The following is a 5157-nucleotide window of genomic DNA, read 5'->3' on the forward strand; positions in this document are numbered from 1 at the left end:
CATACATATGAAATCAAATCATTTTTGAAGGTTAATTTAAAAGTACTGCACCTCAAGGAAAAACAGTGAACCACTGCCACATGCCAGGTCACAGGTTCCACGGACATAAGACTGAGTGACAGAAACCAGGTAAAGGAAGGAAGGAAGGAACAAGGCTTGGTTTATTTAAGGCTGAAGACAGAACGCATGATAACGATAAAAGAGTGTTTGTCAGCTGGCACGGTGGCCCAGCGGCAGAGAGTTTAGCTAGTGCCCACAAGGTTCTGGCTTCCAATCCAGGCACTATAAAGCAAAAGTAAAACTAAAAGAGAGTGGTGGTCGTATAGGAAGGAAAATCCTGACTCAAAGAGGGTCTGAGGGACTATGGTGAAGTGGAGTGGTGAAGATAACGTTCCATAGCAATTAAAAATAAGCATTTTGAGACAGAGTCTTACTGTGACCCAGCCTGGCTTGGAACTTGCTCTGTAGACTGGGCTGGTCTTAAACTCACAAAGACCAGCCTCCTTTGCCTCCAGAGATTTGGAGTTAAAGGAGTATGCTACCACACCTTGTGAAAACACTTCTTAGGGCTGGGAGCATAGATTAGTGGTAAAGTATTTTCTGCAGAGTGCAAGGCTCCAGCTCCTATCCCTCAGCCCCCAAAAACAAACAAATGACCACCGAAACCATACACAATTTTCAAAAACAAAAAGATACGTTTGAAACAAAGAAAAGTAGTGCAGATATATGTGTCTCCATAATCAGAATGACTTGTAAAGAGAAGAGTCAGAAGCATCAGTCCAGGGTACTGGATCCATTGTTTTGGTGTCCTGTGGGGTAGCACCTTAGGTCAAGAGGCCATGGCAGATCAGTCCAGGGTACTGGATCCATTGTTTTGGTGTCCTGTGGGGTAGCACCTTAGGTCAAGAGGCCACAGCAGATCAGAACTGTTTCCCTCATTAGCAGGAAGCTAAGGAGAGTAAAAGGAAAGAGATGAGGTCCCATAATCTCTTTCAAGGAAATAGTCATTATGGCTTAAGCACCTTCCAGTAGACACTACATCTTTTTTTTTTTAAGATTTATTTATTTATTATATGTAAGTACACTGTAGCTGTCTTCAGACACACCAGAAGAGGGCGTCAGATCTCATTACAGATGGTTGTGAGCCACCATGTGGTTGCTGGGATTTGAACTCATGACCTTCTGAAGAGCAGTTGATGCTCTTCCCCACTGAGCCATCTCACCAGCCCCTAGACACTACATCTTAAATATGCCCCCGTCAGGCTGGGGGGGGTAGCTCTATAGGTAAAGGCGTGTGCCACCATCTGAGCCTGGCCATCTGAGTTAGATGCCGGGGACTCACTTGGAAGAAGGAGAGAACTGACTCCTGCAAGTTCTTGGACCTCCACACATTCACCATGTGGTCTTCCCTCAAAAAAACAAACACATCATTTTTTTAAAAATGGACTTTCCCTCTCCCTGCAGCTATTCAATGCTGATAGCTCTTCAGCTGGTGATGAGACTGTCCTTCCTCTCTGTGATGTGTGGTTTTGCCTGGCTGGAGCTTGTGCAGGTCTTGTGCACACTGTCAAAAATCACTGTACGTTCATATGTACATTGGCCCTGCTGTGTCTGGAAAATACTGTTTTTGGTTTTTGTTTTTGGTTTTTTTTTTTGACGTTATTTACCACCTGTGGCTTGCAGTCTTTCCACCTTCCCTTGCATAAAGATCTTTGAGCCTTGGGGTGAGCTTTCGACCAGATTAAAAAATTAAATATATTTATGGTGTTTTCTGAGAGCCCTCCCTCCTCCTTCTATTCCTGTCAATCACCCGTGTATCCACCCATCTGTATATTAATGTTTTCCTCACATATCCATCCCCCTTCCTCCTTTTCTTTCTTCCTTTTCTCTCGTGTACTACTATGATAAGGACCTTTTCTCTTTCCAACTCCTGTATGCTCCGCCAGCTCTGAGGGGAACATTTCTACTTTGCTGCTTATGGGTTCTTACTACTCAACACCTTGGTGAATACAAGAGCTGGGAAATCTAGTATTTTTATATTTCATTGTGTTTTCTTGGCAGAGTTTTATGTAGCTCAGAATGGTCTCATATTTGATAGGTAGCTGAGCACAAGCCCCTAATCCCTCCGTCTCTACTTTCCAATTGTTGGTATTACATGTATGAACCACCACACCTGGCTTCTAAGTCTAGAATAATTTCCACTCTCCTCCCTGCTCCTACCCCTGGTGACCTATGGACAGGCCTTTAATTTGTAAGTCTGGGTTTACCTGTTTGGAAATGTGTTGAATAATATATACCTCCTCCCTCATCAGGGAGCTTTAATTACTGTTTGCAATGTTGCTTAAGATGTGGGGATGAAAGGTGCTTTTAAAAGCCCACGTTACTGGCACTAGTAATAAAGCCGAGGAATTTGTTTGTGAATTTGCAAGTTGTCTGTCATAGCTGGGAAAGCAGGGGGGGGGGGAGAAGGTTGATTTTATGTGGAAAAACTTTGTCCCAAAATCAGCCCACAGGTCGTGGCTGGTATAAATAGTAAGGGCATCTTGTACCTTAAAGTGCTTTGCAAATTCCACATTTTTGTGTGCTCCTAAAAAGACAGAGCCCTCAGTTGTAAAATTAAAAACAAGGAGTTACCTGGGGTTATAAGACAAGAAGTGCAGGGGCCAATTTCTGGCTAAGACCATTCTCTGTTCTCTTCACAGTTTACGAGAAAAGTTTGGTTTAGGGTGCAAGGCTTTTTATTTATTTATTTATTTATCCATTCATTTATTTTTATCATCAATACTTTCCTTTATACTTTCTGAAAACATTTCTATCAAAATCATAGTTAACTAGAGCCTTTGGAAACCTACTTTAGGGAACATTTAGAAGGTGTTAAGATAAAATAAAGGTCTAAAACCCAGCTTCAAAGTCTTCCCCATCGAACCAGAGGATAAATAGGACTGAGTGGCCTATATTTAGACTTTACTTCACTGTGCCCTGTTATTAATAATAACTGCCCCTTTGGTGTGCCCAGAGCCCTTTGAAATGCATTACTTCATCTGATCCACTGACAATGCTGGAATTTCAAGCTCTGATTTAGGGACTGAAGCTCAGAGAGAAGTGACTGTGACTGTCCTGGAACGTAAGCCTAGGCTTGGGAACTGGAAGGATCTGAGGGAAGCTCAAGGAATTATAGAGAAGGAAAGCCCTGGCTAGTCTTAGCCACAGATCTAAGACAGCGTCTGACAGAGGAGGTGTGGTGTAAAGGATGTGGGTGCGGAGGGTCTGGATTGCTCTTGACCCTTAACCTCCAGGTGGACTGCAGCATGACTTTACACGATGAGCTTCCATTTCCTCCTTCAATGGAGGTATCACCACAGTGTTCTTTCTTCCCTGGCTCTTTAAAGAGATAATGTATGGAGGGCACAAACTGTTAGAGGAGAGCCGAGTGACAAATGAATGGCAAGCTCACCGGGAGCAATGCAGCAGCCATCTTGGAAGTTATGAAGAATAGCAGAACCCTCCTGAGATAACCATAGATTTAAATGTAGTTATAAGAAGTCACTCCAAGGAAGTGATCTCCCAGCTTCCTGCTCCAGATGGTCTGACACTAATCCCTACCCATCATGGTGGCTCTTACTCTTCTGGAACTGTAAGCCAAAATAAGCTCTTTCATAAGAAGAGGAGGAAGAGAAGGAGGAAGAGAAAGAGGAGGAGGAAGGAAGGAGGGAAGAAAAGAAGGAGGAGGAGAAGGAGGAGGAGAAGGAGGAGGAGGAGGAGGAAGAGGAGAAGGAGGAAGAGAAAGAGGAGGAGGAAGGAAGGAGAGAAGAAAAGGAGGAGGAGGAGGAGGAGGAGGAGGAGGAGGAGGAGGAAGAGGAGACAGCAGCAAAAGCAGCAGCCACTGGTCAGTAGTGGCTCATACCTTTAAACCCAGGGTTGAGGACACAAGCAGGTGGATCTCCGAGTTCAAGGTCAGCATGGTCTACAGAGTGAGTTCCAGGACAGCCAGGGCTACACAGAGAAACCCTGTCTTGAAAAGGCAAAATCATATATCCCTCAAATTAATGGATGGATGAATAATACATACAATGTTTAACGCAACTTACTCATCTTTGGATTTTACCAGTTTTTTTCTTTTTCTTTTTTCTTTTTTAAAGATTTATTTTATTTAATTTATGTGTATGAGTACACTGTAGGTGTACAGATGGCCGTGAGCCATCATCACTCAGTATCTCTGCTGCTCGCTCCGGCATAATTCACTGCAGCTGTCTTCAGATGCACCAGAAGAGGGTGTCCGATCTCATTACGGGTGATTGCTGGAATCCGAACTCAGAACCTTCGGAAGAGCAGTCAGTGCTCTTACCTGCTGAGCCATCTCGCCAGCTCCGGATTTTACCGTTTTTTTTTTTTGTTTGTTTGTTTGTTTGTTTGTTTTGTTTTTTCTCGAGACAGGGTTTCTCTGTATAGCCTTGACTGTACTGGAACTCACTTTGTAGACCTGGCTGGCCTTGAACTCAGAAATCCACCTGCCTCTGCCTCCCAAGTGCTGGGATTAAAGGCATGCGTCACCACCGCCCGGCGGATTTTACCAGTTTTATAGCTTTCGTTTATGTGTTTGTACTTTGTATCTTTGTATGTCTGTATACTTATTTCTAAACAGTTTCAACACGTGTAAATTTGTTTGGCTACCACAAGTCAAAATACAGAACATTTCCTTTTGTTTTTTTGTTTTGTTTTGTTTTTGTTTGTTTGTTTTTTTGAGACAGGGTTTCTCTGTGTAGCCCTGGCTGTCCTGGAACTCACTCTGGACATTTCCATTGAAAGGATGCCCTGTGTGTCCTTTTTACAACCCTCTCCTTTTCTCCCTAATTACTAGTAACCACCAATCTATTTACTGCCTCTACAATTTTCTCATATAAAGAATGTCTTATAAATAGAACACACAGTGTATTGGTTATTTTTCTCATTGCTACAACAAAATGTCTGACAAGAGCAATTCAAGGTTTGAAGGGTTTATTTTGGCCCCTAGTTCCAGGATATAGTTTATCACGGTGGCAGAGGGATGAGGCGGCTGGTCACACATTTGTAGCTGGTCAAGTCAGAAGCCAGGAGAAAGGCAAACATAGGTCTCAGTTCATTTCCTCCTTTTAAAATTCTCTCTCTCTCTCTCTCTCT

The sequence above is a fragment of the Mastomys coucha genome, unplaced genomic scaffold (assembly GCF_008632895.1).
Source record: "Mastomys coucha isolate ucsf_1 unplaced genomic scaffold, UCSF_Mcou_1 pScaffold22, whole genome shotgun sequence".
Lineage (NCBI taxonomy): Eukaryota > Metazoa > Chordata > Mammalia > Rodentia > Muridae > Mastomys > Mastomys coucha.